The sequence below is a fragment of the Rana temporaria genome, chromosome 3, assembly GCF_905171775.1.
Source record: "Rana temporaria chromosome 3, aRanTem1.1, whole genome shotgun sequence".
NCBI lineage: Eukaryota > Metazoa > Chordata > Amphibia > Anura > Ranidae > Rana > Rana temporaria.
The window spans coordinates 353505774-353528389 of NC_053491.1; the positions used below are offsets into that span (position 1 = coordinate 353505774).

The 22616-nt window shown below is 41.6% G+C and overlaps 1 protein-coding gene across 3 annotated transcripts in view; it reads left to right on the forward strand.

Moving 5' to 3' along the window:
* TSPAN9 (tetraspanin 9) overlaps positions 1-22616 on the forward strand; it is a 595020-nt gene that overhangs the window by 90769 nt on the left and 481635 nt on the right. For all 3 annotated transcript variants that reach the window (XM_040345192.1, XM_040345191.1, XM_040345194.1), the window contains one exon: positions 14299-14353. The gene's annotated coding sequence lies outside the window, so the exon portion shown is untranslated. The remainder of the gene's footprint in view (positions 1-14298; positions 14354-22616) is intronic.

The following is a 22616-nucleotide window of genomic DNA, read 5'->3' on the forward strand; positions in this document are numbered from 1 at the left end:
CGCACAAATAAATCATTATGTTTACATCCCTTTATCTGCAAGGCATTTACATTAGACTTTTCAAGAAACAGGACTCGGGGGGCACCTGGTGCTTAAAAACACACTATAACACAATATTAATTATTCATTATGTTGGTCATATAAGGTATATATTAACCTCTATCAATAAAATCTCATATAAACTTTAACATATTAATGTAATATCAAAAAATATTAAAATATTTTTATATCTGCAGAATATAGAATAATTCCTGATGATCCTGCCTTAAAGGTCATTTTCAAGTACTTTCTTTATAGGGTGATTACTGTCTCACAGTTGTGCTCCTGATGCATGACCCCTGATGTGTGGCTTTGCCAATGCACATTAGGCAGCCGCGGCCCACCATTGTCTTGATTTCATGATGATCTTATGGCTTCATCCCTTTTTTTACTGTGTAGTCAGTTGAATCTTAGTGAAGACAAGGCTGCTGATTTGTAGGCATGTCCCAGGTCAGTTAGACAGAGGAAAATCAAAGATGAGCGTGTCAGGCAGACAACTATCATTTTCAGAATGTAGTCAGCAATGGCATCCTTCGCCTATGCTAAATGGACAAGAGTTTGTGGATACCTGTGCATCATACCTACTCCATTGACAAAAGTATTAGTTAAGGTGTTTCCATTGAAGCATACTATTAACGCAAAAAACAATTTAGAAAATTGTGCACTTCCAATCTTGTGACAACACTTTGAGGAAAGTCCTTTTCTGTTCCAGTATGACTGCGCACAAAGCCAGCTCCATATAGGCATGGTTTAATGAGTTTGGTGTGGAGGAACTCAAGTGGCCTGCACAGAGCCCTGACCTCAACCCAACTAAACACTTTGGGATGAATTTAAATGCCACTTGTGAGCCAAGTTTTGTCATTCAACATTAGTACCTGACCTTACAAATGTTCTTTTGGCTGAACAGCCACAAATTACATGCTCCAAACTCTTGTGGAAAGCCTTTAGAGGAGTGGATGGCTGTTTTAGTAATGGGGGCAGCTCTAAATCAATGTATATGGTCTTGGAATGAGACCGCCATACTCAACAAGCTCAAACACTGTAAGGCTTTGTACACACGATAGGTTAACCAGAGGATAACGGTCTGATGGACCGTTTTCATCGGTCCAAACCGATCGTTTGTAGGCCCCATAGGTTATTTAACCTTCGGTTAAAAAAAAGCCAACTTGCTTTAAATTTTAACCGATTGATTGCTAACCGATAGGTCAAAACCGATCGTTAGTACGCACAACCATCGGTTAAAAATCCACGCATGCTCAGAATCAAGTCAACGCATGTTTGGAAGCATTGAACTTTGTTTTTTTCAGCACGTCGTTGTGTTTTACGTCATCGCGTTCTGACACGATCGTTTTTTTAACCGATGGTGTATAGGCGCGACGGACCATCAGTCAGCTTCATCGGTTAACCTATGACAACGGTCCTTCAGACCGTTCTCATCGGATGGACTGATCGTGTGTATGAGGCTTAGGTGTAATGGTCAGCTGTCCACATATGTTTGGCTTTAAAATGTATCTGTCATTACAGACTGTGGCAGCCTAGGAAGGTAGTCTTCTTGATAAGTTCTCTTTTGGTGTTTCCATGAGGTAGTGTAGTTGTGCTGGTGCTCCTCTGGAACAATGAAAGCTGCCTTGAGGCTTTCCATATGCTGTCGTTCTGTTCTGTATGACTGTACTTCTTGCTCTTTCCTTAAACTTTGTGCTGTGATTTATGTCAGCATTTTACATTTGAAATACTCAGCACGAAGGCAAAATGTTCTGTGTTTTGTAGTTATGATAACTATGAAGTGTGATTGCAAGAACAGGCAGACTGTGTACTTAGCGTACGTCTCAGAGAGAAGATCCAGCTGCTTTCAGATTCATCTTCCTTCAGAGCTGATGACTCCAGAAGCTCTAGTGTTAAAGAAGAATTCAAGCTGAAACTTTCTTTTTTTTTAGCAAGAGGAAAAGTGCCACATCTCCTGCAATAGTCATTCATACGTATATGTGTTGCTAAAGAGTCAGTCCATCCATAAGTGGTATTTCAATTAAAGTTGGGTGATGGTGGTCTGAGGTACATGGTGGCTTCTTATACAGGTGGTTCTCAAAAAATTAGCATATTGTGATAAAGTTCATTATTTTCTGTAATGTACTGATAAACATTAGACTTTCATATATTTTAGATTCATTACACACAACTGAAGTAGTTCAAGCCTTTTTATTGTTTTAATATTGATGATTTTGGCATACAGCTCATGAAAACCCAAAATTCCTATCTCAAAAAATTAGCATATTTCATCCGACCAATAAAAGAAAAGTGTTTTTAATAAAAAAAAAGTCAACCTTCAAATAATTATGTTCAGTTATGCACTCAATACTTGGTCGGGAATCCTTTTGCAGAAATGACTGCTTCAATGCGGCGTGGCATGGAGGCAATCAGCCTGTGACACTGCTGAGGTGTTATGGAGGCCCAGGATGCTTCAGTAGCGGCCTTAAGCTCATCCAGAGTGTTGGGTCTTGCGTCTCTCAACTTTCTCTTCCCAATATCCCACAGATTCTCTATGGGGTTCAGGTCAGGAGAGTTGGCAGGCCAATTGAGCACAGTAATACCATGGTCAGTAAACCATTTACCAGTGGTTTTGGCACTGTGAGCAGGTGCCAGGTCGTGCTGAAAAATGAAATCTTCATCTCCATAAAGCTGTTCAGCAGATGGAAGCATGAAGTGCTCCAAAATCTCCTGATAGCTAGCTGCATTCACCCTGCCCTTGATAAAACACAGTGGACCAACACCAGCAGCTGACATGGCACCCCAGACCATCACTGACTGTGGGTACTTGACACTGGACTTTAGGCATTTTGGCATTTCCCTCTCCCCAGTCTTCCTCCAGACTCTGGCACCTTGATTACCGAATGACATGCAAAATTTGCTTTCATCCGAAAAAAGTACTTTGGACCACTGAGCAACAGTCCAGTGTTGCTTCTCTGTAGCCCAGGCGCTTCTGCCGCTGTTTCTGGTTCAAAAGTGGCTTGACCTGGGGAATGCGGTACCTGTAGCCTATTTCCTGCACACGCCAGTACACGGTGGCTCTGGATGTTTCTACTCCAGACTCAGTCCACTGCTTCCGCAGGTCCCCCAAGGTCTGGAATCGGTCCTTCTCCACAATCTTCCTCAGGGTCCGGTCACCTCTTCTCGTTGTGCAGCGTTTTCTGCCACACTTTTTCCTTCCCACAGACTTCCCACTGAGGTGCCTTGATACAGCACTCTGGGAACAGCCTATTCGTTCAGAAATTTCTTTCTGTGTCTTACCCTCTTGCTTGAGGGTGTCAATGATGGCCTTCTGGACAGCAGTCAGGTCGGCAGTCTTACCCATGATTGCGGTTTGGAGTAATGAACCAGGCTGGGAGTTTTTAAAAGCCTCAGGAATCTTTTGCAGGTGTTTAGAGTTAATTAGTTGATTCAGATGATTGGGTTAAGAGCTCGTTTAGAGAACCTTTTCATGATATGCTAATTTTTTGAGATAGGAATTTGGGGTTTTCATGAGCTGTATGCCAAAATCATCAATATTAAAACAATAAAAAGTTTTGAACTACTTCAGTTGTGTGTAATGAATCTAAAATATATGAAAATCTAATGTTTATCAGTACATTACAGAAAATAATGAACTTTATCACAATATGCTAATTTTTTGAGAACCACCTGTGGCTTTGTAAAGTGCTACATTTTTCCTGTCATATGACAATTCTAAGTAAAATTATTTTAGTTGCCTAAAATTAACCTGTGACTAGACAATGGGCTTTCAAATATTCCTAACAATCAGTAAACGAGATTTAAAGAGGAACTGACCTGTAGTACTGTATGTTTTAGACACATTTTGAAATATGTAGCAAAAGTCAGAAATATTCTTAAATAGGTTGTAACCCTAAGTGTGCTTGTTGTACCTGTGTTCCTGTGTCCCCCTTAGTGTACTGGGCACGGTAATCATGGCTGCTGATCCATAATACAGAGGTCAGGTTACGTGCCTCCGTCATCCCTCTGCTCTTCTCTCTTCCCTGCCTGTCAGCTCCTCAGTGTGTGAGATGATCTCTTCCCTGCCCCTCCTCTCCCGCCCCTCTGTTCTACCAAGTCATACTGCACCGTGTACATGTTTTTTTTAATAAAAGTATGCTTCTAAATACCTTATTTCACTTCATTTCTGACCGGTCATGTGACCTCCGGCCGCTCTCTTAACCCAATATAAGCTACAGTGGGAGAGGCTGAGCGGACAGTACAGTGGTCACGTGACCTCCCCGGCTAACAACATAGGGGGATCTCGGCCCCTCCCGCTGTAGCCCTTAGATCAGGGGAGAAGAGCAGCCGGAGGTGAGGTGACCGGCCAGAAATGAAATAAAGTATAGAAGCATAATTTTATACAAACATGTACACAGTGTAGTATGGCTTGGTAGAATAGAGGGGCTGGCAGTAAACTTTCCTTGAGTTTACAACCACTTTAAGCTGAACTCTGGACTGGAGAAGTTACTCTTGCAGTGGGCCCCCCTCTGTACCTCAAGGGTTAGTTATTTGTTTTGTCTGGAGGAAAGGAGTAAGGTTAAATACTTCCCTTGTTCTTCACTACCACAGCTATCTATGTGCTGCGTGACCAGTCTTCAGAAGCACTCTACTGCCTGACCAGTTACAGCTCTCTGAAGTCATTGTATACAGGGTAGGACCAGTGGTCCTGCATTGTACATGGGGATCCTGAGGAGATTCAGGAGAATCAGACATTGGAGAAGAGTGGCAGATGCTGGAGGGAATGAGGAATGAAATAAGTCAATTTTTTTTAATAAACCGAAGTATCTTGCACTGGTGTAACTTCCCAAGAACCACTGTACTCTAATATTTGAATACAAGATATATAACTATCAATACACAAAATAGGTGCGCTGTCCCTTTAAGAACTATAAATAAAGATTTCATACTCTAAATTACAAATTCATAGGTGGGTATACCTTTTAGTGCCAATAAAAGTGATAAAGTGCTCATAATCCTCAAAAGTCATAATAATCCACAGACCAAGTGTGTAAGTGCAATATCATAAATTACATAATCTTCACACAGATTGCACAACAGTTTGACAACATTCATAATAAACAACAACTAAATGTAGCCAATACATAGCTAAAAATCATAAAGTTCATGCTTTGTTCAGTGCATCCCAAGACATCAACCAAAAGTGAGGGAGGTTTCCCGACTGGTTTCGATGTAAGAAAATGTCTTCAGGGAAATATTGGAGTTCCAGACCACTATATATTATTACTTTTTGGTTGATTGATGTCTCGGGAAGCACTAAACTTTATGATTTTTAGTTATGTATTGGCTACATTTAGTTGTTGTTTATTATGAATTGTGAAGATTATGTAGATTTATGATTTTGCATTCATGCACTTGATTTGTGAATTATTATGAATTTTGAGGATTATGAGCACATTTTTATTGGCACCTAATGGTATACACACCTATGAATTTAAAAATTCACCTTGTTTATCAACCCCAAGACAAAACAAGCAATGAACCCATGCAGTGTGGACAGGGGTAAAATGTTCTCTAATTTATCTCTAACCTAGAGTTTAACTTCAAATTATAAAACCCAGTTACTAAATCCTTAGGGTCTATAATTTTTACAATATTAATATAATTAAAAAAAATTGGTTGTGAGGTAGCATGTGACTTCCTCCCATGATTCAATGCTGGGTTATAGCGGACAATTGCTAGATCCAAGCACTGCCAGATGATATCAGGGTGCCAAAACTGGGTATTTTGGGGTAGCTGCATTGGAGCTAAAAGCGGCAGGGAAGTGGTGTAGTGGTATAAGCATGGAGGAATGACAGTCTCCAATACTTTGCTCTGAATAAACAAAGTGACAGGCTCTCTTTAAGTAGGGATTGGCAATGGCATTCCCTGATATTTAGGGGACCACTGGAAGGACAATAGAAAATAGCCTTTATAAATCTAAATGTGAAATCATCAAAATATGAAAACGTGGTCTGAAAAAAATGTGAAAGTCTTATAAAAAAATTATTTCAAGATCAGTGGTGAAAAAATAACTCTCAAAGTAAATACTCTGTGGTCTCCCTTGAGCTAATCTTTGATATGTGACATTTATTCAGTGAAGCCCCATATCTCTTCTCCTGCTTGATTTCATTACTTGCAAGACACATAATTGTATGCTTAAATTATTTCTTATTGTAATTATAGGTATAAAACAAAGATGAAAGCACAGCACAGAGGGCGATAAATATTGCATAGAGGTTTAATAAATGAATGTGCTTAGTTTGCTTGTTGAAATATACAGTATATATAAATTAGATCCTTTATTATTGATCAGGCAACGTGGCTTGACACTTTGTTGAACTTAAAATGGGTTAAAATATAGCTAAAGGCAAAACTTTTATTTTCGGTTTGGAGATGTAGTAGAACACCTATTACATTTGTATTGCTGTCTAGGTTATAGGTGTCCCTATTAGGGAGATTCACCCTCTCTTTTTGTCCTGTTTACTATTATCATTGAAAATTGAAGTAAAAGAAAATCCCAAATCTTGGGTTGTCCCCAGAAAAGTAATAGAGGGGAAATCTTCCAATGGGGACACTAGTTCTGGTGACCTAGGAGCCCCCAAGAGATTCCCTTAGTTTGCAGGGATTTTCTTCTCACTTCTTGTTTTATCTATGGGACAGAAAAAGAAGGGGGATCTCCCCAATGAGACCCAGATGGCAAAAATAAAACTGACAGGGGTTATAACCATCCCTTACTTTATCCAAAATGAACAAAATATGTTTTGCCTATAGCTCTACTTTAATGCGTTCCTGGCTTCTGGCTTGTAGCTTATCTGAAAGACCCCAGGCATGCCCAGAGAGAAGGTTATTGTTTTTAGGTGATCATGTAATGTGAGAACTATATGGGCTGCCATTGCTGGTCTTCCTCTAAAAAATGTTTGTTGGCTGGCTACATCTGGCATTGATACATTTAACTCAAAGACCCAGAACAAGCAGCTTTTAAATGTGTATCAGAATTCATCCTCTCTATACGTTGTCCAGGTCAGTAAATTATGAAGAAGTGTAGCCAAGACATCAGCATGACAACCTCGAATATAGAATTCTCAGATAACATTTTAAGCTGCATCCTTGGTTTTTATGGAACCATGCCTCTGCTGTATACGCACTTTCAACTTTTATGGCAAACAACAGATTTTGGAAGGCCCTTCCAGCATGAATGTGCCTCTGTGCATAAAGCCAGTTCTATAAAGATATGGTTTGATGAAGCCTCGTACACACGACCGAGGAACTCGACGGGCGAAACACATAGTTTTCCTCGTCGAGTTCCTTGTCAGGCTGTCGAGGAACTCGACAAGGCAAGTTTCTCCATTCCCGTCGAGGAAATAGAGAACTTGCTCTCTTTTTGGCTCGTCAAGTTTCTCGACAGTTTCCTTGACGAAAATGTACACACGGCCGGTTTCCTCGGCAAAAAAATATCTTCCAGCAAGTTTTTTGCCGAGAAACTCAGTCGTGTGTACGAGGCCTGAGAGAACTCAAATGGCCTTCAAATACATCTTTGTGGAATGTTGGTTGGGAACCAGGCCTTTGCATCCAACATGGGTACCCGGCCTTAAAACTACTCTTTTGGCTGAACAAACACAACTTCTCACATGCAATAAAATCTTATGGAAAGACTTCCTTGAAGAGAGGAGACTGCTTTAGCCACAAAGGGGTGGTGAAATCCATATTCATTGCCATGGTTTTGGAATATGATGTCCCACTGGCTCTTATAGGTTTGGTCAGATCCATCTTTGACCATATAGTGTATTTCAAGGTTTTGTTTTTTTTTTTTTAAATCAAGAAAAAGGTTTATTGATGCAAAAAATAGTAAAACAATACTTTAGGATACATACACAGACAGTATCATTACATTCAGGGTGAACATATGCCAAATTAAGAGAGAGGCAGGTAAACTTCGTGCAATCATAATTACATGAGCTAAATCAAACATGAGAGGAGCTTACCCCCCCTAGACAGCGGCCAAGAAAAGCCAGATTCTACCTGAACTTTGGATATAACCTTATTCAATTTGCGTTCAGGCCGTCTATCCTATGTTACCCTACCCTCTAATTGCAATAATTATTTAACCTACCCCGCCATAATGCAAGCAATAACATTTACATTTGTAACAAACACATTAATTCTTAAACCACCTCCTGGTTCTGAATCCCTCGCCCCACACTCTGCTCCAAGGATCAAAAAACTATTTGAACATTATTCATCCCACACTTTGCCAGCCCATCTCGACTCATATCCTATCTATTTATCCCTGCAATAGCCTTTCCATAATCAATTGCGTGGGTCCCAGGCCTGGTACGTCCAGCCAGGGTTGCCATAATGAGTAGAATTTCTTAAGAGCATTTCTGTGTTGGTATGTGACTTTTTCCCTTATCAGTAGATTATTTACCAGCTTTACCCATTGACCCTCTGTAGGCACTCGGGGAGTGATCCAATATCTGGCGATGGCCTTGCGAGCCACATACAGTAGTCTAAGTACGGCTGTATGGCCACCGGGAGACAGCGAAGGTACCTCGAGGCCACCCAGCAGACACACCACCGGGTCATGAGGCAACGGAAAGCCATACGCCTGGGATATAGTATCAATAACATAGTTCCAGTATCGGAAGAGTTTTGGACACTTCCACATCATGTGTAATAAATCTCCCTCCTGCACATTACATTTTGGGCATATTGGGGAATCCCGTATACCCCATTTATGTAGTCGAGTGGGTGTTCTATATACTCTATGGAGGAGAAATAGATGAGAAAGTCTGTGTTGCGCCGATACCGAGACCAGAGGGGCGGAAGTCAAACACAGCTCCCATGTATCCCCATCGATGGGACCTAGGTCCGATACCCACCCTTTCCTACATGGTAATGCCGATGCATCATGTGTTACATTAAGCAGTCTGGAGTATACAAGGGAAATCATGCCCTTCTTGTCCACATTAAAAAGCACATCATTATGAAGGGGGTGCCTTATTAGCAAGATTGGAGAGAGCCTGACTTCCCTCTGGGCTGCATGTCTCAGTTGTAAGTATTTATAGAACTGAGTTCTGTGCAGACCATACTCTTCCTGCAGATTAACAAACGATTTGAGGGTTGGGCCACTAAACAATTGTGTGATATAGTGTATACCTGCATTTACCCAGGTCCTGAAGCCTTCTAATTTAAAAAATTCCCTGTAGTAGGAATTTTTCCAAATGGGAGTAAAGGGGCATACCCCCCTGACATTGAGACAGGAACGAACGTATTTCCACAACGTATTAAGCAGCACCACCGTAGGTAAGGTCTGGTCCAGGTGTGTGAGTCCTGCTTCCAAGTAAGACACCGCTGGTAGCATTGGCCCCGACGGGAGTAATATGGCTCGTATTGGGTCTCCGAGGTCTACCTCCCCCCAGTTTCCTAGATGCTGTATTTGCGATGCTATAAAGTAGCAGCGGGCATGAGGGACAGCTAAACCACCCTGATCCTTGGCTAGTTGTAATGTGGCAAGTTTTATACGTGCCACCTTACCACCCCAAACTAAATCTCTGAACTGGGCATCTATCTGAGCAAACCACCTGTGGGGAATCCAAATCGGGGTATTGTGGAAAACATACAGAAGCTGGGGGGCCCACACCATTTTAATGAGGTTCGCTCTGCCTGTAACTGATAGTGGAAGTTTTTTCCAGGACGCACATTTCTGTCTGAATTTTTGTAGCAATGGTGCCAGGTTCAGAGAGAGATATTGGGAGGGGTCTGGCGTGACCAGAATTCCCAAGTACTTAAACTCATTCACTACCACAATATCCCTAGCGCAGTCAGGCAGGCTGTCTGTTAGGGGGTCTAGAGGCATAAGTACTGATTTATTCCAGTTAATGCTGAATCCTGATAGTTCGCCAAAGCCTGCGATCAAGGACATCGCATTCCCCAGCGACTTTTGAGTATCACCCAAATACAGCAGTGTATCGTCTGCAAATAAAGAAATGACATCCCGCCCTGCACCTCGGATGAAACCTGTAATGTCGGGTGAAGCTCTCATATGTATTGCCAAGGGCTCTAGGGCTAGGGCAAACAGCAGGGGTGACAGGGGGCACCCCTGCCGCGTGCCCCGGAAGAGCCTGAAAGAGTCAGAGACCTCCCCATTAATGCTCATTCTTGCAGTCGGGGCGCTATACAGTAGTTGAACCCATTTTAGGAAGGATGGTCCCACCCCAAATCTATGCAGAGTCTCCCAAAGATAAGGCCATTCAACACTATCAAATGCCTTGGCCGCATCTAGAGAGAATATAGCTCTATTACCTGGGTTGTCCACCGGCACCTGTATATTTAGGAATAGCCTACGCAGGTTTTGTGCTGTGGACCTCGTAGGGATGAAGCCCGACTGATCCCTATGTATTACTTGATGAATACATTTGGAGAGTCTGGTGGCCAGAACTCTAGCCAGCAACTTAATGTCAAATGTCAAGAGAGATATCGGTCTATAGGAGTCTGGTGAGAGAGGATCCTTACCAGGCTTCAACAGAACCACAACCAGGGCCTCATTCATAGACGGGGGTAGAATTCCAGTTTCAAAAGCTGTATTATAAACTTTTAGTAAAATGGGGATGAGTTGCTCAGAGTATCTGCAATAAATCTCAGAGGGAAGACCGTCAGCCCCTGGCGCCCGCCCATTATGTGCCTGCGCCAGTGCCTCCAGAAGTTCCTCACTAGTAAGGGGAGCATTAAGCATGGCTACATCCGACCCAGGAAATTTTGGTAGCTGATATTTATCCAAGAAAGAGTGCAACTGTTCACTGGTGGGGCTGACCTTAGATGAGTATACGTTTTGGAAAAATTCTTGGAAGCAAGTTATAATGGAACGTGTGGAGTGGCATAGTGTCCCCCCCGCATCCGCTACCACTGCAATATGAGAAGGGGGTTGCTGTGATCTAGCCAGGATCGCCAGCATATGACCTGTATTTTCACCCTCCTCAAAATGTCTCTGTTGTAAGAAGAACCTTTTGTTTTCTGCAAGTTGAAACGATAGGTCTTTAAGCATGGTATGGGAGGCCATCCACTGTCTTTTTAAGCCATCATTAGATGGATCTGCTACGTAGGCTGCCTCTGAGCTGCGAGCTTCCTCTAACACACGTGTCTCCCATTCCTTTGTGCCCGATTTAATTTGGTTGATAGTTCTAATAAATTGGCCTCTCATAAAGGCTTTAGCCGCATCCCACACCACCTGAATGTCCGCCGTGCCTAAGTTATCTCTAAAGAACTCACTAAGTAATGCCGGGATTGGGTCTGGTTCCGGAATAAGAGACAACCAGAACGGGTTGAGTTTCCACAGTGTTTTACCTCGTCTTTCACCCAGGCCCAGATCTACCGTAAACGGGGAATGATCGGAAGTGTGTCTCGGGTGGTATGCCGAGTTCCGTACCAATGGTAGTAATAGACCATTACCGAAACCCATGTCTATCCTTGACAATCCCCCTACAGAAGCTGACCTGCAGGAATAAATTCTAGAATCAGGGTTATGCAGTCTCCAGACATCAAACAGGCCTAATTCCTCAATTAAACGGGCAAAAGGTGTGGGACCCTTCCTATCATGTCCCCCCTGTCCCGCACCAGTCTTAAGTTTGTCCTTTTCGTGATCCATTAGGTTATTAAAGTCCCCTATTACTAGGACTGGAATACCAGGAAGACAGGACACAAATTCAGCCAGTGTTTTCAAGACATTAGATGAGAATGGTGGGGGGATATACACTCCCGCTAATACACATTTGACCCCATAAAGGGAACAATATAAAAAGACATATCTGCCCTCGGGATCTATCTTAACATTTATAAGTGTGTACTGTGTACCACTACGGATCAGGACACTCACTCCCCTCGAGTAAACCGTATGGGTAGAATGATATTGGTGGCAAAATTGCCTAGTTGCCAGTTTTGGGGTAGAACCCGGGGGGAGGTGAGTCTCCTGTAGACAGATTACCTCCGCGCCCAATCTTTTAATAGTGCGCAGTACCTCAAGGCGCTTCACCGGACTATTCAGGCCTCGGACATTCCACGACAGACACCTAGTTATATTAGACATGCTACCGGAATCTTAATATCAGTAGGAGAATACAATCTTATACCGTATAAGTAAAAATTATCTAAAGCATCATCTACGACCATCTTGGAGGTTAGAGGCATAACACAAGCAATAAGCATACTACCATTCTGGGACCCTTGTCTACTGCAGTAAGGGAACCCTATTTCATGATCATGTGGGCTACAGGCTAGGGAGAGCATAGAAAAAAATAGTAAAAAAAACAGAAAAAACAACAAAGAAGTATATAGAGCAGTTTCCTGAGAGCAGAGCATGGCGGGATCATCGCTCTTTAGTATCATATGTAATGTAGCCAACATGGCTAACGAAAGTTTACCCAGGGGGCAAGTTAGGGCCTGAAACAACCCTATTGGGGGCAACAGTGGAAGCGCACCACAGTGTCTTAGAGCTTCTCAACAGCAAAACTCTGGGCCTTAGTGACCAAAGTGAACAAAAACCGCCTTACAAAGGCAACTAGGAAAGTGAGCACATAATATGCTGGGTCATCAGATTAGACTTTCTTTTCAGTCTGCCGGTCGTCTACCCCTCGCCTCTTTGATGGATTGCTCTTCCCGATCCAGCCAGTGTGCTGCAGTGGCCGGGGAATCAAAAAATTGGACAGCACCAAAAACCTCTACCCGAAGGCGGGCCGGGTACAACATGGCGTATTTCAAGTCGAGGTCCCTCAGACGGCGTTTCACATCCAGGAACTTGCTTCTCTTCTTCTGTAGCTCAGCAGAAAAGTCCGGGAATAGGGAGACTTTAGTATTGTCAACCTTCAGTGCTGCTGGATTAATTCTGGCATTGTATAAAGTGGCGTCCCTGTCCCGGTAATGTAGGAATTTAAACAGGAATGGTCTAGGCGGTGCTCCAGGCTGTGGGGGTCTAGATGGCACCCTGTGTGCCCGTTCAACAGAAAACATAGGGGAGAATGCTTCTCTTCCAAAAGCTGCAATCAGCCACTTCTCAATGAACTCCACAGGATTTTTTCCTTCCATTTTCTCAGGTAGGCCTATAGCCCTTACGTTATTTCTTCTCATCCTGTTCTCTAATTCCTCCAAACGAGAAGAGTGTTGGTCTATTAAATGGTTATTGTAGGTCAGGTCCCTCTGCATAGGCCCCATGTCATCTTCAATGGTGCTCACCCTTTCCTCTAATGCTGAGGTTCTTTCTCTCATTTTTTGGGCATCCTGTCTGAGAAATGAGATTTCTGACTTCATCCCTTTTACTTCCGTGGTCAGTACTGCCAGGGATACATTACATGAAGTGACTGCAGTGAATATATCTCTCAGCGTGGGTTCTCCCTCTATGGTAGGACTCCCCGGGCCCTGTGTCTTATCTGAGGCCTGCTCTGGAGTACTCACTGTGTCCCATAGTAGTCCGGCCTGTACCGAGTCCTCCAGGGGCACTGTGTCATCCGCCTCGGATCCTCCGCTCGGTGAGTCTTCCGGAGTGCTGGAGGAGGCCGTAGGTTCTTTCAACAGTGGCTTGGAGAACAGTTTTTCAGCTGCCTCGCGGTGTTTCTCCCTCGCTGTGCGGCCTGCATACGCGCCATTTTGGACCATGAGCTCTGCTGGCTTGTTCACCAGCTGCCGTTTGCCGGACGACATCGCGGGACCAGGACACCGGGAAAGGTATGTACGTGTTCCCCGAGCAACAAGGAATCCTCCGGTGTGACTGTGGGTGAGTATAAATTTCTTCCGCAGGATGAATAGAAGGATTTTCGGCGGAGCTCACTTCAGACACGTCCGGCTACATCCGCTGCCTGGCCACGCCCCCCAGGTTTTGTTTTTAGTCTCGACTTAGATGTACTTTTAACCTCCTTCGCACTTCAATTTGATGTCAAATTCGTTTGTGGCTCTTCTGCAGAAATGTTATTGGATAATTCCAGGCGTTGAGTTAGTACTCTGTTGGAGGCTACATGTAGAAAGCATACATTTCATTAATGAGCCAGCTGTAATAAGGTGTAACACGATAGCACATTCCTTGTCTGAGATTAAATATTAAATCACCTGCAGGTCTCTACAGAAACTGATCCTCCCAGCCTATACTGAATCTGTGCCGTGTCTGGACTTGAGTCTCAAGACATTTCATGTTCAAGCCCACTTTAATCCTTTTTCTTATAGAATAATTGATTTCTCATTTTCTTTCTCTTCTAGAAAGAATCGAAAAATAGACAGGCTTGTCCTGAGGCTTCAATTTGTAAATATCACGGTAAGCTGGCTTTTCTTTTTTCATACGCATTTTAATTTGAGTGTGTTTCTGTGTCGGGCTGGTTATTAATGAAGGTAAACGCTGTTTGTTAAATTTAGTGAGGGAAAGATTATAGGCTTAAACTTGAAGAGAAACGCTAGTCTCAGCAATTCTGGGAAGAAGAACTGAAGATTGACCTGCTGGGATGGCATTACAAGAACCTGCTTTTGCCCATGCACAGCACAGGAACAAGTTCACTTAAAGGGACCCTTCGATAAAAATTTAAAAAATTGTAAACAGGTCTACCTGATAAGTGCGGGAATATTTACCTTTCCTGCTGACCACACCAGGATGCTGCTTCCTTCAATATAAATCCTCCTCTAAAGTCCACTAGGAAACTGACTCTTCTAAAGAGTGTTGGTTTTGTGAGCTCCGTGCAGCACTGAAGGCTCCCTTTAGTATGTTCAAATCATCATTATATTTAATACAAAATGTTTTTATTTATTACGGGCATTTATGTAACTTCATCAGTTTACGCAGGGCTTTACATACGATACATTTACATTATGGCACTAAGGAGCTGACAATCTAAGGTCCCTTTTTCACATGGACGTACACACTTATTAGAGCCAATTTAGACATTATTATTATACAGGATTTATATAGCGGCAACAGTTTGCACAGCACTTTACAACTTGGGGGCAAACGGTACAGTTACAATACAATTCAGGAGGGATCAGAGGGCCCTGCTCGTTAGAGCTTACAGTCTAGAAGGAAGGGTCAAGTGGAACAAAAGGTAACAGCCGTTGGGGATGATCAGATGGAGAAAATGAAACTAAAGTTGTTAGGTGTGGGTAGGATAGGCTTCTCTGAAGAGAAGGGTTTTCAGGGATCGTCTAAAAGCTAATAGAGTAGGAGATAGACTGACAGATTGGGGTAAGATGTTCCATAGGATTGGAAAGGCTCTGGAAAAGTCCTGGAGGCAAGCATGGGAGGAGGTGATGAGAGTCAGAGTAGTAGGTCTTGAGAAGAACGAAGAGAATGATTAGGTTGGTATTTTGAGACTAGATCAGTGATGTAGCAGGGGGCAGACATGAGCCAATTAACCTACCAATGAGTCTTTGGAGTATGGTAAGAAACTGGAATATCCAGAGGAAACCCATATAAGCACAGGGAGAATATGCAGATTGTCATGACTTGGATTTAAACTGAAGACCCCAGTACTGCAAGGCAGAAGTGCTTACCACTAAGCCACACTACTGTAAATAATTGTAAAATTAGATTGTAACATGAGTGACCAGCTTAACACAGATGCTTGCAGAGGCCAAGGTACCTGCACTTTATCACTGTCACTATTGAGGACACCTTTTTGTCTAGGACATGTTCACTTTACGGCTTCTTGCCTTAACACAGAAAGTTTGCATTTAGAGAATATTTTCGTACACAGCCATTCATGTCTATGGGTGGCTGTACATAGCACTTGGGCACAAAGTGAAAAAAAGTTCACAAAGCCAAAAAGTTGTAACACATAATGCCTGCTTAGGCATGAGGCTTAAACAGCCTCCTGCTTGGATTGGTTTTAGGGTTTAGATCAAGCTTTAAAAAAAATAACAGACTTAAAGAGAAGATTTAAAGCCTGCCCTGCCCTACAGTAGAATGGTTTTATATCTTTAGAGAAGTGGTTCCTAACATTAGGGAGATTGGGTGCCTGGTAAATTCTTCCAAAACCTTCCATGCCCCAACATGGCCATGACCAGTGGGTAGATCATGTTCGACCTGTCGCTGGCTCCCATTCTAAACCTGCCCCACTCTGTCCATAACTAACAAAAAAAAGTTTGAGACACTTGACAGGGTCTCTTTAACAGACCACAAGATAGTATTATATATCAAAAATATTTTTTTTTGTGTTATGTCTAGCATTCTATAGTGGACCATTTTAGTGTACAACACTAATTTGCAAATCCAGTTCTGATAAGGACTGTTTACACTCTGTGAATTATCACCATGAGAACTGAAGTCTTACTCATGTGTCACAGCACGAACGTTCTGCTGCATATTTCTGCTGCAAAATGTCAGACTAACTACTTAGTGTTTACATATTTTTGTACCCCATAAATTCTCAGTGCTTGTCACATAACTCGCATTCCTTGCATGCAGATTATCTTGGGTTCTCTGTGTGTTTCATATCAGTCGTCATTGGGGTCCTTGTCCTGATCAGTGACTTTGCTCAGATATGGCAGGTCAACAGCTCCATCTGCAGACCTATCTTGTCATTAGGAGCTCCCATGTATCAACCTCTATGTAATTAATTAACCTCTGATTAGCACAGCAATCAGTTAGTTTAATGGCTGCCTTTTTCTATTATGGGTGGCTTAACAAAGAGTGGGAGCTCCACCTTAAAATTGTTAAATTGAATAAGGTGGCCTTATGAGACTTGAACTAAATGTATTTCTACAGCTTTCTACCTTACTTGAGTCCTTAGCAATACAGTTACATATTAATACAGTGTAACAAGAACTGACATTTTCTAAAAATGTATCCTGAATGTAAATTTCCGGATCACAAGCCTATGCTTATCTCTGAATTGTTATGTGTAGTTGGGTATCATTTTTGTCATTGCACTTGATGCACAAGTAAGCTTGGCCAGAGCTGACATTACCTATACATTTATAGCTCCCAAATGACCCTCCTTTCGTTTGTGTTACCATTCACACAGCATAAACCTAAAAACAATTAAAAATATTCCTATTCTTTCTAGTTGTTTCTTTGGGGAAGATTTATACACAGGACTGTAATGGAAGCTTGTTTGGTCAGGATAACTTTTTTTGTACATTAATATACAATGTGGTTGATTTACTAAAGGCAAATACACTGTGCACTCTGCAAGAGCAGTTGCTCCGGAGCTTAGTAAATGAGGTAAAGCTTCAGTTTGTAAATAATATCCAATCGCGTGCAAGGAAAATAGAAAAAACTGCATTTTTGCTTGCACATGATTGGATGATGGAAGTCAGCAGAGCTTCTGCTCATTTACCAAGCTCTGGAGCAACTGCTTTATCAGAGTGCAAGTCTATTTGCCATTAGTAAATTAACCCAAATGCACCACCCAAGCTTTGAGATCTCTCTTTCTCTGACAGAAAGTGTGCACATCTAGTTTACAACTGATGTTTCGGCAGCGTACAGACAGGGTACATTGTGGTAAACATAACTTTCCAGCCCCTTCTTTAACATTACATAGGAGGGGGAAAGCTAGGTAGAATTTTTCAGCAAGTAAAAAGGTAAGCAGTAATATTTTTATTTTTTTGAATTATGCCATGTGATTGGTAACATGTGACAAATAAAAATAGGTGTCATTTTAATTTGGCTGTAAAAAGTAGAATTGCACTTTAGGGTTGATTTATAAAGTACAGCCATTTGCTTGGTTAAAATGCATGTATATTTGTTCTGTGTGAATAGGGTAAAAAAAATTATGTAAATAGACTATATCCTGTGCTGTTGGGATGTAAACCATTGATATCTAACTTAAAATACTGCAAATAGGCCAATAGATGGAGCTAAGTCTTATAGGATTTTCCTATAAGACTTAGGTCCATCTAGTGGCCAAACATGGTATTTTCTATTTCAAATCAACGATTTACATCCCAACAGCACAGGATATAGCCTATTCTATAGAATCATAAGGAAATATACACAGCTGCGGCTGCCAGTCATCTTCTGTATACTGAAGGGTCTACAGGGCCCCCACCTGGGATGCTGTGGAATTGGTATAGACTTGGTATAGAATTGGTATAGACTTCTATCAGTGACTCATGCAGATAGCAGAGGGAAGAGACAACATAGAGAAATTACACTGTGCTTTGGATTGAGGCAAGTACACCGAAATGCGTTGTTCATTTTTCACTGGGGAGCCAGTAAGGTGTCCTGCATGCACATTTGCTAACAAAGAGCATTCTCACAGGAGTAGAGAACAGAGAGAGGGAATGCCTCATCAGCATGTTGCCGCACATTCATTGTCCATTTACAGTTGCATTAAAGAAAAACGTAACCACCTGTGTTATTTTGTTTAAATCAGTGGTGGCTGGTGCTGAAAGTGTGAAAGGGGTCTAACAGGTGTTGTAAACCCTCTCCACTCCATCCAAAAGAAATATGTTTTGCCTTAAGTTGAACTATAAATGAGAGTCACCAGCCTGTACTTTGTGACAGAGCAGTGTAGATTTTAGCACCAGCTGGACAGACCTATACATCTTTTAGCAAGTAAAGTAGCTCCCATGCCCGGAGTTCCTCTTTAGCCTTTGAACATACTTCTACATAAATAAATGCGGACCCCCTTCCACAGAACATTCCTGATTGTGTCTTCACATAATGAAGCTGTAAAGGCTATCCAGGGGATTGAACTTCTGTTAAGAGATTTGGCGGAGCCTTGATTGAACACTAATTGAGTTAGCTTGCGATTCTCCCAGTATTTATAAAACACAGAGGAGAAAATTTACTAGGAAAGGCCACTTTGCAGCTTTTTTTTTATGGCTGCTCATGCATCACAATTACACGTAAAAAACAAGAGATCACTTTAGGGTCTGTGGCCGGGCTGGTAATAGTGTATGAAATTTTGCGGTCTGACCCTCTGGGGAACCACTATACGTTGCCTTTCAATTATAACCTCGGTGGTTTGACTGCGATATTTCTGGGATCTTTTCTCACTTTCTATTCCAACATGCACATTGACTTTATTCAGATTAATAGCTTGTGTGGCTTGTATCATTAAGAGTGGAGATCTCAGGGAACATGGCCTCATGCGAGGCATTTAATTAATTTCAGGCCGTACACAGCTCTGTTGTAAAAGACAAACTGAAATCACTTTAGATTTATCCTTACAGTGTGTTTATCATGTGATCACAGCCAGCCATTTTGTTTGGTAGGCCCAAATAAAATGACATGCACTCTAGTGGGGCATCCTGGACTTCTCTGAGGTAAAATTGATATTGATTTAGTAATAATTATTTTTTAGTCAGACATTCTGTTGTTTTGGTTAGAAAATCTTGACCTGATTCCTCCTCTCTGACAAACCTGCATGTATAAACTGGAGCATTATAATAACACACACACGTCACTCTCTCGCTCTCTCTATACTGTATTTATCAGCGTAAAACGCGCACAGGCGTATAACACGCACCCTAACTTTAAGAGGGAAGTTTCAGGAACAAATCTTTACACAGCCCCCTGTGTATAACACACAGGTATAGTATACGCTCTATTTTCAGGGTAAAAAAGTGAGTGTTATACGCCAATAAATACAGTGTGTGTGTGTGTATATATATATATATTATATTATATTATATTATATACGAGATAATACCCAACCCAATGTGTTTCCTCAGGAATACAGGGGCTGCATACAGGGGCTTGAAGTATTTTCTGTTTTTTACAAGGATGAGAGACGTCAAGTGACCAATCCTGTAAAATAAGCTCCATTTTGGTATTATTTGCGTATTAAGCTTTTGCTATGGCAGCAAACAAGCTCTGATTGAAGAGCCTTTTACCAAAAATATGTAAAAGGCACCTACCCCCCCCCCCCCTATGTTGAGGGCATGCAGCCTGGTACGGTTCGTGGAGTTCCCCCTAAAGATTCAAACCAGACACGGTACCTGGTATTGTCGGGGTTTAAAGTCAGATCCCTGTTCATTGAAGTCGGACGCATGTTGGACTTCAAGTTGCAGGCCAAAGTTAGATCCAAAGTGATACGACTGTCGTGTCATACCAGTGTGAACCCGGCCTGAAGACGAGTTAGAACACCAGTCAGGTTTTATTGCTGTCTGTGTCCTCGATAAGGAAATTCACCCTTTCTATTTGTCCTATTTACCATTATCATTAAAAGTGAAAGTAGAAGAAAATCCCAAATTTTGGGTTGTCCTCAAAAAAGTAGTTGAGGGGAAATCTTCCAATGGGGACACTAGTTCTCGTGACCTGGGGGTCCTCAAGGAATCCCCTAATTTTCTGGGATTTCCCCTTACTTCCTGTTTGGCTATGGGACAGGAAGTGAAGGGAAATCTCTGCAATGGAACACAAATGGCGAAAAAAAATCTGTCAGGGGTTATAACCCTCCTATATTTTTACTTTAACCTGATGACCCCAGTGCTGCAAGGCTAACCACACAAAGCCATCACAGATGCTTTTTAAGTTTTAGATAATAAAATTGAAAGGCCAGTACTAGGGGCCAGATTTAAAAACCTATGTGGGATCCAGGAGTATGCAACTTGATAGTGACTATATAGGTAGCTGAAAGATACATAGTTAAGCAAGAGTTAAAAGAAGAACATTTGTTCTGTTACATTTGAACCAACCTTAATTTAACAATTAGATTAACAATAAAAAATACATACATCATGTTCTGGAGCTGACAAATGCTGGCTTGAGAAGGGGGAAGGAGCATCTGAGCATGGGGTTTTCCACAACATGCTGATTTAGATATTGCTGATGGGGATGAAAAAACAGGGCTAGCTTACAGTCTAGCATGTGTTTGCAACTGCACACGTATGAGCATAATTTCCCAAATTCAAAAGTTTAGGAAATTATACCTATATGCATATACCTGTAATGTCAATACAGTTCTATGGGCAGAATTATGTACCAGCTGGGGGTCCCAGACACCAAAGACACAGATGTATTTTATGTGGCACGCCCATGTGCCTATTAACATCCATGTGCATGAGCCTTAAAGGATAAACTTGATTGAATGCTGAGAAATTTTTTTTTTTGGAAGTAGATCTGTGGGTGCTGAACTGGAAAAGAGAACTTTATTTACATAAGTTTGCATTATTATGGTGCATAGGAAAAATCCTGTTTGCCGCATATTTCGGGGTTTTCAGAAAAGGACAGTTAATTGTAATATACTTTATCGCGTACTTCTGACATTTGTTTTTTTAAACTTTATGTGTACTTCTTACCTGACTTTGAATAAAATATTTTCATAGAAAAACTAGTCATTCATTAATGACCATCTAAGCATGTGCAGTTTCTCCTAAAATCACTAGATGGCGCTTTAATCTTATCAGTCACCTCCCTTGCACTTCTCGTATTTTTCAAGAATTGCCTGTTCAAGCAGTTTCAAATTGTTATGCTTGATGTTGGTATAAATAAGTCTTTCCAATTATGACAGTGTACCCATGTTCATTCCAATTAGCTTTTATGAAAAAAAAAAGGCGTCTTTATAGTCTGAAAATAAAAGCATGAATTCATTTTTTTATAGTGAAAAATACTAAGAGAGTGAAGCAATTTCTGATTTAAAATGTGCAGTATATCAGCTCTGAGTTAATGAAGCAAATCACAATTCATTTAATCTCCATGCAGAATTTGCAGTGACAGCTTGGGAGTAATGCCAGAGCCGATATGCCTCAGCTGTCATTTAGACAGGTCCACTTCAGCTAACGATAGGAGCACAAATAGATTTATTTGGTTCCTGCGTGAAATAACACATTTCATTGACCGTGATGAATTCTACCTAACATAGAATGCATTGTGCGATACATATACAATGGATACATGATTAGGATGTTTTGATTGTGATGTTTTGTATAATTACATTTCTGTAAAATTATTTCTATACATGATTTTTGACATAAACAATCAAATAAGCATTTTATGCGGAGCGCATACTTGGTGCTGGACTTGGTAATAGGAAAGCCCAACCTTATCTGGCTGCCTGATAGTAGCTGACTATAATAGGTTGGCACTGTCACTTTGCCCACTCAGTCTGTACATAGCCCACCTCCCCAGGCATGTTTACTTACCCAGCACTCCCTCTTGCCCAGCGTTTTTTCAAATGCATTTTTTTGGGGAAAAAATTTACAAATCTCCATAGGTTACACTTTAAAAATGTTTAAAGGTTACCAGTTTAGAGTTGCACATGAGCTAGAATTATTACTCTCGCTATAATGTTTGTGGCGATGCAACATGTGTGGTGCAAAACACTATTTACATATGCATGCAAGACCTTCAAATGCATTCACCTCTGTGCGTAATTACAGGGTGGTAAAAAATAAATTGTATTATTATTATTATTATTATTATTATTTTTTTTTTTTATCACTTATTGAAATGTAAATCCCTTGTGAAAGCAATAAAGCATGGCAGGTCCTCTTTATCGAGTCATCTGGGGTCTATTAGGCCCCTTTCACACGATCGGACCGTTCATGTCAGCCTGTCAGTTTTGACGGTGGACCTGAACGGCCGCACCATGCAGTCTTATGTCCGCTGACATCCGACCCGATCCACCAAAATCTAACGGATGACG